The sequence below is a fragment of the Pistacia vera genome, unplaced genomic scaffold (genome assembly GCF_008641045.1).
Source record: "Pistacia vera cultivar Batoury unplaced genomic scaffold, PisVer_v2 Contig551, whole genome shotgun sequence".
Taxonomy (NCBI): Eukaryota; Viridiplantae; Streptophyta; class Magnoliopsida; order Sapindales; family Anacardiaceae; genus Pistacia; species Pistacia vera.
The window spans coordinates 575,195-587,958 of record NW_022196392.1 but is presented as its reverse complement, the minus strand read 5'-3'; the positions used below and the strand labels follow the sequence as shown (position 1 = coordinate 587,958).

At 34.8% G+C, this 12,764-nt stretch overlaps 1 non-coding gene across 1 annotated transcript; it reads left to right on the top strand.

Annotated features, from left to right (window-relative positions):
• The first annotated feature begins 780 nt into the window (after window positions 1-780).
• LOC116108045 lies at window positions 781-887 on the top strand. Its single transcript, XR_004124578.1, has one exon. It is a non-coding gene; the product is annotated as a small nucleolar RNA R71 (small nucleolar RNA).
• The last annotated feature ends 11,877 nt before the right edge of the window (window positions 888-12,764 follow it).

Sequence of the window (12,764 nt, the reverse complement as noted above, 5' to 3'; positions counted from 1 at the left end):
TACATGATCAATTAAAGGCTTATTAGATTCAGAATTAATTTCCTTGTTAATTACCTTACCATTTCAAAGCACTATGACTACTTTCGCTTGCTCAAATTAGCTTGGTAATTTTCCAAGAACATGGCCTTGTACTGCCTCTGCTATCTATCCTAACTGAATCTCTTGCTTTCTAATGGACACCTCTTGCTATTGAAACCTTTGTTCAAAGTTTTGTTGGTTCTGGTGAGGCACTTGGATGAAGCTATTTAATGTCTCTTCTAATGAAGATATCCTTGATTGATCGTTTAAGCGAGACTACTGATGATTGTTATTCCATGAAAAACTAGGATTACTCTTCCAACTTGGATTGTCCATATTTGAAAATGAATCATATTTAGGCCTCGGGTTGTAAGAGTTCATCATATTAGCTTGCTCTGAATACTTTGAAAAATTCCCACCAGAAGGACACGAGTTAGTTACATGACCAATAGTACCACAAATAGCACATACCTCTTTGACAATACTTTGTCCTTGTCCCATCATTATATTGCACATAGTTTTCATCTGCTTGGCTAACTCTGAAACCTGCATTGCCAACTCAGTGTTAGTATTTACTTTATACATCCCTTTTGATTTTCTTCTAACACTTTTCTATTGTGAGTTGGCTGCAAGCATCTCATATAACTCATTCGTTTGTTATGCAGTCTTTTCTCCCATAGCACCACCTACAGCATTATCAACCATGGCTTGACAAGTCTGTGTCAGTCCATCATAGAAAAATTGGTTCAGTAACTCTAAAGGATACTATGATGTGGACACTAAACTAAAAACATTTTAAAACGTTCCCAAGCTTCATGGAATGGCTCACCTTCCATTTGTGAGAAAGTAACAATCTTACCTCTAAATTTTGCAATTTTGGCATGAGAATATAATTTACCAATGAACTTTTTATAAACTACATCCCAGGTGGTAGGTGAAGCAGGAGTTAAGGACATGAACCATGTTTTAGCCACATCCTTCAAGGTTAAGGAAAACAATGCATCCACAACCGATCTTCTGTCAAACTTTGTAAAGGAAAAGTTTGAACAGTAGAATAAAAATCACGAATAAAGGTAAGTGGGTCCTCTGCGGCTATGCCATAGAATGACATTAACATCTAAAAGTTAATGTGCTTCAGTTCGTAATTCCTTGCTGCCTCATTCAGCACTATGCAAGATAGCGATGTTCCTATAGTAGGACGTGCATACTCCTTCATAGGACCAGGTAATTCAGCCATTATCTTTGGTTCTAAACTTGAATATGATGAATCTGAATCTGATGAATTTTCAGGAAGTTCTAGTTCCTTCCTCTTTCTACCGTTCAAATCCTCTCTATCCATGTAAGGTACTAATTCTTTATCTAGTGATCGGTGACCTTGCATTCAAAAACAAACACACCAATGAAAACAAAAACAAAAGAAATAAAAATAACCCAAATAAAAATAATACAAGTTAAATTAAATAACAAAAATAACAATAATTAAAGCACATGTTATCGAGAAAGCTAAATAACTTAAAACAAATCCTCGGCAACTGCGCCAAAAAATTGATGAACGATTATATAACCTCGCAAGTGCACGAATCGCTCTCGTAGTCTAGTTTGCAAAAGCAAGGGTCGATCCCACAGAGATTTGTAAGCAATTTACTAATCCTAATAACTATGCTTCAATTAAAACTAATAACAAGACTTAATAATGAAGAATTAAGGAAGATCGCTTGGAAAGCAACAACTGATTAAAACTAAAATTAAACAACTATTAAAATTATCTAAAACCCAATTGACCAAAACCTAGGGCTCCAATTTCACCATAATTATCCAAATCTATGTCAAACATCTCTCTATTGTATATCAATTCAGTCTCTAGGGTTCGCATTCACTAAATCAAGGTATTACCGTAAGGCGTTCGGGATTAACCTAGTATTTTTAACACAAAACTAGCTAGGGCGTATAGTCTAGCCTATGAGTTAAAAACCCATTAAACATAGGAATACTTGAAATCAAGAACAAAGGCGCATCTGTCAAGGTGTATGCACATACACTAATTATTCAAGAAATCATGGACCTACTAATACTCTATCAGGGCGTATGCACAGAGTACTAATCACTCATTCACATGAGTTCTTCAAGACTAAAATATAACATATGCCTAATCTCAACACATACAACCTAATAATTCACACTAAGTGTTGTCACACAATAATGAAAATTAAATATTCGAATAATAACATGAATGAATAAAGATTTCAAATTGAATTGATAACAATAACATATGTTTAACAAAGAGCATTCCAATTAGGCTACATTGGATCCCTAGATAAGAATTTAGTTACACAACGACATAAAGAAAGAAAACCTCAATTCCCCCAAAAGCATGAATAATCCAAAACCCTAGGAAAAATCTCATTCTCTTTCTTGCTACAAAGTGGCTCTCAATTTAGGTCAAAGTGAATCCTAAAATAAATTACAAAGTCTTACTTATACCTTTCCTTTTATAGGGGTGTTTTTTGGGAAAATACAAGTTCAAGTCAGAGTTGGAAAAGGTGAGGTTTTTATTTTTCTCATGATCCATGTTGCGGCGTGATTTTTTGGCGCTGCAGCTTAAAATTCTTTCGTAACCCTAAAGCTTTGTCATGCCGCGGCACCAACTTTTTCATGCCGCGGCATTAACTTTCTGTCCCAAATCATCTCTTTGCACTGCGGCTTAGAAAAACCATGTCGCGGCACCATCCAGCAATTTCACATTATTTCTTTTGCTTGATGATCCGATTTCTCTCTTTAGCACATCCAAAGCCTCTAACCATCGTGTGAGTATAAAGTCACCATGTCTGCCTAAAAACCTGAAACTCATACACATACCCATGATTCTTGAAAATATAAGTATCTAAAGAAACTTGCATGAAAATAATCTATTAAAGTCATGAATTCCCCACAATCTACCCATAATATCACGGAATATATATATCATTTCACCACTCATCAGATACCTAGGTTTTGGTTAATTGGTTTTTATTTCATTTGAATATTGGTTTTCTTTTAGTTATAGTTTTAGTTATTTTACTTCAATTTGGAGTTTCATCAATCTTGTAAGTTAAAGTTAGTTTGTTATTTAAATTAAGGCATCATTATTAAGATTATTGGTTAGCTTACAAATCTCTGTGGGATCGACCGTTGCTTTTGCACACTATACTGCAATAGTAATTCATGCACTTGCGAGGAAGTAAATTTGTTCATCAATTAACAAAGTGCGAAGGTATGACACAAGTCATAACCAAAACAAAAAAGTGGATTTTCCAGATGGAACAATCGTCCGCGTAGATGGAATTCCATTCAGTTTTTCTGGAAAATAATCTCTAGTCAAGCCATTCCATTTTGGAATGACATCACAGTTCTATCCAAAATGAAGTCAAAATCCATTCAAGCAAACGCAAATCAGAATTGGGATGACCAAACTGAACGACCGTTCCAACAGTGTAATCTCTCACTAGGCAAGTATTCACTGAGTATTCTATAGAGAGAATCCAGAAAATTGCTAGCTTAAAAAGGGTGTTCATCTAAAATTTTTATCCTTAATCCAGTTATAAAATACTATTACACAATTACTATTTCTCACATATATAAAAATAATAAGGATCATTTTCTAATGAACCAGAAAGCGTGAAGATGTTCTCTAAATATTATTACTACCAAAAATACATACGTAAATCCACATTAATTCCTTCACTGAGATAGTGTGGGCAACCCTCTCGCCAGCTTGACGTCTCCCGACCGCTACAATCTAATACCTGGAAAAATAAAGAAAGCAACGTGGTGAGCTATAAATGCTCAGTAAGTAAATCAAATCTAATTATGCTCTTACTCTACTGTCCCCGTTTTCGTTGTACTACTTTTAAATTTTTGCTTGCTTTCTCTCTTTATTCTCAGGCATACTACTTAGCAGTCTTCTATTTTTCTCAAATCTTTCTAAATCTTTCTAATGTTGTGCTATTCTTTATCATTTTATTTCTCTTTTCTACTAGATTATATCTTTTTGTTTCTTTCTCTACTCAACAAATCGCTAAGTTTCCTTGCTATTTGTCATGTTTCTAATTTCTATTCTTTTCTAGCATATATCTAATTTCTATTCCTTTCTCGTATATCTCTAATTTCTTTTCTATTCTCGTAGGCTTCTATTTTCTTTTCTTTTCTATTTTTATAGGCTTCTATTTTCATTTCTTTTCTATTTTCATGGGTTTTTATTTTCTTTTCTTGGCTAGTTAGACACGCAATAATAAAATAAACTCTTTAATCTATGCATAATGCATAAAATGCAATGCATATAAAATGTCTGACGCATATGCAAATAATCATGTTTGTATTCTTTCTTAAAATTCTTTTCTAATTCTTTCTGAAATTCTTTTCCTTTCTTTCTGAAATTCTTCTTATTCTATTTTTTCTTTCTTTTTCTCATTCTGTATTATGTTCTGGTTGGCCAATCGGATTAGGCTGAGGCATGGATTTGGAACCCTGGCTTGTGAGCATATTCTAAAATTCTTTCTAGGTACAGTCCTCATCCACATACACCTCTAGCGGACTATACAATTCTATTTTCTATTCTAAGGTCGCTCACTGATGGCCGCGTGCATGTGGAAAACTTATACATCTCTGTTGCCACTAACTAACGCAACGAATGGTTACAAGTTCCCCATCGTAATAGCCCTTTGAAAATATACTCTGAAAATCTGAAAATAACTAGCTAGACATTTTCCAATAATTTTAAAATTTCTGAAATACATGCTATGCTATGTCATGTATTTATATGTTGTCTATGCATGATCCCAAAGTACGTGTCTGACTCTGGCATGTGTTCTATTGATTCTAAGGCTTTTATTTCTATATTTTTCTGGAAAGCCCAAAGTTCTATTCTAATAACACCCTTAACTTAAACATTTTCTATTTTATTCTTTATTTTTGAATTCTATGCATCGTGTGTACGTACGCGATTCTATAATTTCTACATAATTGTGTAATTCTTCAATTCTATCATGCTATGTAAAATGTACACGTACACAATTACATTATCTCTCACAAATTCTACTCTTCTATAATTCTATGAGTAAGATATTTAAACGGCACAATTCAACTAGGGAATGAATTCTACATTTTGGGCAATCTAATTTCTTCTATAAAAATCTATGCCACAACTTAGGTATTAAGTCTACTAACTTGCCCAATTATGCTACTAGATTTTCTCAAATTTATATATATATCACATAACCATGTCATTAAACTACTCTCTAATATTTTCTAATGTTACAAACATGCATTGTACAACTTTCTAAATACAAATTTTAACGCCATAAATTTGCATTCTCTTAACATGACCATCAACATTGTTATACATGCCCTTCTTTCTTCTTTTCTTTTGGCTACACTCTATACATTAATCTATATTGTCATATTAATCATTGTAAATACAATCTAACATATATACTTTGGCTAAATTCTAATTTCTTTCTAACATTCTTAACTAAACTTTTGGCCAATACAACATATTCTCAAGATCTTCTAGCACAATTCTATAGCTTGTAATATATAATAAGGCATGAAAACTATACTCATACAAATCAATTTCTAAAATGGTCATGTATTTAATACATAAACCAAACTTCTATTTCTTTGATGTTTCTCTTTGTGATTTTCTTTTGATATCTCCTTGGGAAAGCTTTTCTATCTTTATACAATAATCACTTATTACATATTGTTTATAACTAATCTTAAAACAAGAAACAACAATATCCTCATTTGGCCAAGCCATTCTTTGAATGATCTTTCTAATTTCAAGCATACAGCTTGACAATTTATTGTGCATATTGTAATATTATAATATAATCACCCATCTTTTACTACATCAATACTACATTATTGCAACATTTAATATGCAATTCTTGCCATCACTTTTCTAAAGTCATAAGTTTCAAAACTCATAATTCAATGACTAAATACATGTCATTCAACTAATGCTAAAAGTTCAAGCAACTTGAACCATCACTAAGGCCATTCATTTATTGAACTAACAAACCAGTGTTATTCTAAATTTTGGCATAACAAAAGCACTCTTAAACACTAAACTTATACTTGGTCAAGTCTACTACAACCTTTTAACATCAATTATTTCCTTTCTCAAATAATATCTTTAACAAAATTTGATAAATTATGCATGAATTTCTTTTTGAAATTTCACCAAACACTTTACATGCACATATAAGTACATGCTAGCCACACGTCACATCTCTCCAAATACTAAAGTTGGAAAAAATTCAAACAAAAACTCAGCCCCTTTTCTGCCGAATTCAACACTTCCAAATTCCACCATCAACTCTTCAAAATTTCATCAAAGGTTCAACCAAACATCACATCTTCATAATACTCTCTTGGCTGAACTTCTACACATTATCTCCTCAACAAGCTCTAAACACCCTATACTTCTTATCATACATACACAACACTCATGAATCAACTTACAACATACTACCAATTAAAGCTTAGATTGGGTTTACTTACCTTGAATTGTATAACATAATGATTCAACCTTCCTTTGCTAAAATTCTTTTCCTCTTGGACCTAATCATAAAAACATAAGAATTCAAAACTTTAAAGACTTAAATACACACTTTTGCTTCGTCTATCATATCTTAATCACTCTGTTACGAGCTTGAATCTTCTTGACAAATACTACAAAATTAATAAACCCTATGAATCTCTTGAAATTTTGATGAGAAGCTTGAGAGAAATGGATGAGAGGTGGCGCTCAAGGGATGAAATGGCTAGGTTTTGTCAATTGAACACTTATAACATATATAATATATACCATATTATACTAATTTGCTTTTTTTTTATTCCCTTTGCCCTTGCACTTTCTAGAAATTCATCTATGTCCTTTAGTCATTTCCTAATTACCCTCATTTGTATCATCTTCTTCACATTATTTTGCTTCCTTACACGCACCACTTTTCCATCTAGTGGTGAGTGAAAAGACCATTTTGCCCTTATTCTTTAATTTCTTACTATTACTTACAAACACTGTAAACCCCGCGTTTTATTCCAATGCCTTAAGGTATGAAATTTACCTTTTCAAGTAATTTTCTTTTTTGAATGGAAGGGTAAAATGGTCAATTTAAATATTTCGAGATGTGGCCGTTATAAGTGTAAAGGATGATGTCATTGAAGAGAAATGAGGGTAGAATGGTTAAAAGTTATTGATAAGGTAAATGGCATAAACGGTAACCAAGGTTAATGGTCTTTTCATACAAAACCATATGATTAGTGTCCATAAAAGTGCACCAAGGTAAATTAGTCATTCACCTAATGGATTGCTTAATGGTTAAGTGTTTTAAAGAGTCAAATGGCATTAAATGAGTACTTATCTTTATGTTGAGGTAGAAATGACCAAAACGCCCTATATGAAATTTTTATGCCAAATGACCTTTATATCTAACTTTTATTGACCAATCATATTTGAGTATCAATGGAATGAATATTTACAGGTTTAAAGAGAGAGTAGTCGGCCTTGGAGACCCCAAATATATCATCTTCTTCTTCATCTCTCAAATCCCACCATAAAGCCACTAATCCAAGCTTTTATTCTCAAATTTTCTTAGGATTTCAAGTGATTTTCAAAGGAGATCACCATCCCACCTTAAAGAACTTCAATTTCAGGGTTAAAGGTGAGTTTCAAACCCTAGTTTTTCTGAATTTTTTTGTTAAAAGAGAAATTCATAGGTGGTTATGTGTGTAAGGTAGAAAGTGAAACTTTGGAGCCAAGGAGGAGTACCTTTGTGCTTGAATACTAAGGTAAGGAAAAAATCTCCCTTATGACTATAATGATAACACCTAGGGTTTATGAAACTTACATTTATTTATGTTAATATGAGTGTGATGCTATGTTTTTTATGGTTGTTTAAATGGGTGTGTTGATGGTGTATGGTGCATGTGGAGGATGATTATGCCAATTAAGAGATTTGTAGTTGGACGATCTTTGGCACTTTTTGGTTCTGTAAAAAGGGAGGTTTTTATGGCCTTTTATACTAAGAATATATGGCAAATGATATGAATGTGCAAAATGAAGGTGACATGGTTAAAGAATAGAATTCGGATTTGGCTGTTTTAAGACTTAACTGTACATGCTTCACTGAATCGTCATAACTGAAGTTATAGAAGTCCGATTGAGTTGTTCTTGAAGTGTTAAAAATTTAGAAACAGACCTAAAACTTTGTGTTTTAGGTAAGAACCAGTTCGAATTGTAAGATAAGGTAAAAATTGCTTGAAAAGTAACGAACTGTATGGCATCCACCTTCTTAATGGAATTCCCATTTGTTTCTAATTCTAATAAACCCCTGAATAATCTTACTACTGAATTCTTTTGTATGTGATGAGAAATTGAATGAATTAGTTAAGAAGTTTAGTAGGAGAATATAGTATGATTGAGCATGGAATATGTTAGCCATATGTTGCATTCATAATGGTAATGCATATAGCTTATTTAGTTGTCTTATAAAAATTTATGAAATGTTAATGAATATCCTGAGTCTTGAGGTATAACCAAGATCAGAGGAATGGAATTCTTATGAAACCATGAGTCCTTTGAGGTGGACCAAGACCAAGGTAATGGTTCAAAGAATCCGTCGGATAACAAGACTAATGAAACCGTCAAGTATAAAGACAAAAGAAATAAGCATGCCATGTACATGAATATTTCATAAGTCATATGTTCTATGCTATTTATGTATGATTATGTTATGACTTATGTTTAGAAAAGTCCAAAGTGTATGATATGTTTTATGAACTTGTTATGTTAAAGAATGAAGGTCATATTTTGTAGGTAGGTAAGGTCCTAAGTAATATACTGTAAAATGATGTTTAATGAACCTAATAGTTTATAAATGGCCATATTCCTACTAGGCGATTACGCTCACCCCACACGTGTTTTAAAAGTTTTGCAGGTACGGATTGGCATGAACTGGAGAGAATTCCAGGGACGCTATGAGCATGAGGGGATGCTTTAATGATGACTATGAATGGTTTTGCTAATATTTAGTATGTATTATGTTCATATCTCATATGTAGTAATTATGTCCATGTTCTATAATGGAGTAAATATGTTGTATTAATAGAGGAAATCAAATTGCTAGTAAATTTTATAAAAGTGTGTATGTTCTAGTAAGTATTACTATGATTTCATAATTTACTCCAAGAAAGGAAATTATATTTTTGATTATACAATACTTATATAGTTAAGAAAAAATTAACACATATCTCTATATATGTTTTAAACTACAAGTTTATTCTTAAATAGGATTTTAAAATAAACTTCTTTCTAGGCGTGCGTTTTCTAGGTTCTCAATGGCCAAGGGATACTTAGGAAATACCCGGCTAGGGAGGGTTTTACATTTGGTATCAGAGCGCGATTTTGGGTGTTCGAAATGATGTTTTGATTGAATTGTTGTAGTTTATTTCTATTTTTGATGATGAAAATGGTGTTTGTAAGTAATGGAAGTACCATTCCTCATGCGTCCCCAAGATACTCTCTCCAGCCGATTGCTGTAAGTATTTCTTTAATTGTTTAGTGAATAGAATAGCTAATATTGATTGAAATTTGTGTGAGTAAAGGGTTGGCTATGAGGCCGTCCACGAAAGGTTAATAGGAGGGGCGAGGAGAATATTATGAAGCAGGCACTAGTGAGCCAGTAGCACCGACTACCAGTGTGCCCCCTAATAGTGGACCAGCTACGTCTGCCCAAAATGCTTCTGTTTTGGATAGGCTGCAATCAACAGGATGATTCAGACAGCCATTACTGAGGCCTTTAGGAGGGTGATCCCGGAGGGTATAAGTACCAAGTGAACACAAATCCCTCAGCTCAGTAGTTCAGCCACAGCTCCAAATACCAGTTCCACCTCCGGTAACTGGACCAGTTATGCCGATGGGTGCTACACTTTCTGGACAAGTAGAACCAATCTATAATCTTTCTCAAAAGCACCAACCTCCAGAGTTCAGTGGTTCAAATGATCCGGCTGGAACGAGGAATGGCTAGAGACTGTTGAACGGGCAATGGCCTTGTTCCCATGAGTGATCAGGAAAAAGTCCGCTATGCTTCCTATTTGTTGAGAGGAGATGCTCGGGTATGGTGGAAGCTAATGGAGCATACCTATGTGACGAGTAATCTTTCTGGAATGAATTTAAAAGGCTATTTGAAGCAGAATATCGGTCGGCAGACATGTTATCCGTGAAGACTCAAGAGTTCACGGAATTGAAGCAGGGTAATATGACTGTTAGAGATATCTACAATGTTCAACTCCTTAGCCGTTTTGCTCCTACTATGGTGAGTACTCAACAGTGCCGGTTAGAGAGATTTTATTAATGACTACACCCAAAAATTGCCCAGATTGTTATAGCGGTGGTCAACCTCCTCAGACTTATAGTGAGGCTGGAACGGCATTGAGGGCGGAGATTTATGTGAATAAGGAGAGGCGGATGGAGAACCCCAAGTTGGTGATTGGTAGTTCTAGTTCAGGCCAGACAGCAGTTCAGAAAGTTGAAGTGGGGAATTCCACTCAGGCCTCAGAGGACAAAGGTAAAAGAAAGTTTCAGCAAGGATTTCAAAAGAAGGGTAGCAAGAATAAGAGGGCTCCTCAGCAACAACAGAGAAGGAGTAATCTTCCCCATTGTCAAAAATGTGGGAGGCAGCATAAAGGGAATTGTCATTAGGAACAATGTGTGTTTCAAATGTAAACAACCGGGACACATGGCAAAGGACTGTAAAGTTACTCAGCTACTTCCCTTCACTGTTGGAGGTTCGACTGCCAGAGTTTACTCAGTAGCTCAGAAAGAAGCTGAAGCCAATCCATCTGCAGTTACTGGTCAGTTACAATTCCACTCTACCTCTTTATATGTACTGATTGATTCTGGGGCTACCCATTCTTTTATCTCATATGGTATTATAAAAAGTTAGGTTTAGAGCCTTGTAAAGTGGAACATGCTGTTAAAATCGAGATGCCTAATGGGGGAGAATTATTTTGCTGATAAGTTGTTAATGGGGGAAACTTAGTGATTGATGGGCATAGTTGAATGTTGATTTGATGTTTTGATATGCCTGATTTGATGATTATTGGGATGGACTCCTAGCAATATGGAGTATTGATAGACTGTCGAAAGAAGAAGGCTAGGTTTAACTTAGATGTTGGAGATAGTTTCACTTTGGGGAAGGTCATCACACCGCTAATGATAATCAGTGAAGGCAATGAAGATGATAAGGAAGGGGTGTACAGGGTACATAGCTAATGTGGTGAATAAAGAAAGTTTCCAAACTTTAGTGTTCGGGATGTACCCATAGTACGAGAATTCGAAGATGTTTTTCCAGAAGATTTGCCAGGACTTCCTCCAGAAAGGGAAGTGGAATTCTGTATAGATTAGCTCCTGGTACGGCACCATATCTAAAGCCCGTATAGAATGGCTCCAGCAGAGTTACAGAGTTAAAGAAGCAGCTTCAGGAGTTGTTAGATAAAGGTTCATTCGACCTAGTCATTCTCCATGGGGAGCTCCGATTTTATTTGTCAAGAAAAAAGATGGTTCGATGAGAATGTGTATTGATTACAGGGAGCTCAATAAGGTGACGGTAAAAAACAGTATCCATTACCAAGAATTGATGACTTGTTTGATCAATTAAAGGGAGCTTCGGTGTTTCCAAGATTGATCTTCGTCAGGCTACCATCAATGAGGGTCGCTGACAAGATTTCCCAAGACTGCATTTCGAACCAGATATGGGCATTATGAATTTTATAGTGATGCCATTGGATTGACTAATGCACCAGCGGTATTCATGGATTTGATGAATAGGATTTTCCATGATTGTTTGGAAAAATTTCTAGTAATTTTATAGATGATATCCTGGTCTATTCCAAAACAAAGGAAGATCATGAAGAGCATTTGAGATTTGTGTTACAAAGACTAAGGGAGAAAAAGTTATATGCTAAGTTCTCCAAATGTGAGTTTTGGTTGGATCAAGTACATTCTTGGGACATGTTGTTTCACAAAGGGTATTTCAGTGGACCCTAGTAAGATTGAAGCAGTGATTGAATGGCCAAACCAAAGACGTAAAAGAAGTTAGAAGTTTTCTTGTTTAGCAGGATATTACAGGAATTTTGGAAGGCTTTGCTAAGTTAGCTTCTCCACTCACGCTCTGACCAAAGGAAGCCCCGTTCAGATGGACTGAAACCTGTGAGAAGAGTTTCCAAGAATTGAAAAGAAATTAACTACTGCTCCTATTTTAACACTTCCAGAGGATGGTAGATATGATATTTATACTGATGCTTCTCATAATGGTTTGGGGGCAGTATTGATGCAAAAGGCAAGGTGATTGCTTATGCCTCTCGTCAATTGAAAGACTATGAAAAGAGGTATCCCACTCAGATCTTGAATTAGCAGCGGTCGTTTTTGCTTTGAAGATTTGGAGACATTATCTCTTTGGGGTGAATGTAATTATACACAGATCACAAAAGTCTAAAATACTTTTCACCCAGAAAGAATTGAATATGAGGCAGAGGAGATGGCTTGAGTTGGTGAGGACTATGAATGTGATATATGTTATCAGCCAGGGAAAGCTAATGTAGTTGCAGATGCCCTCAGCAGGAAAGTCTCCTTAGCTCAATTAACTTTTCAGAAGCACCTGAAACAAGAATAATGAAAGGGGATAGAGTTGGAGTTTGGGAAATTA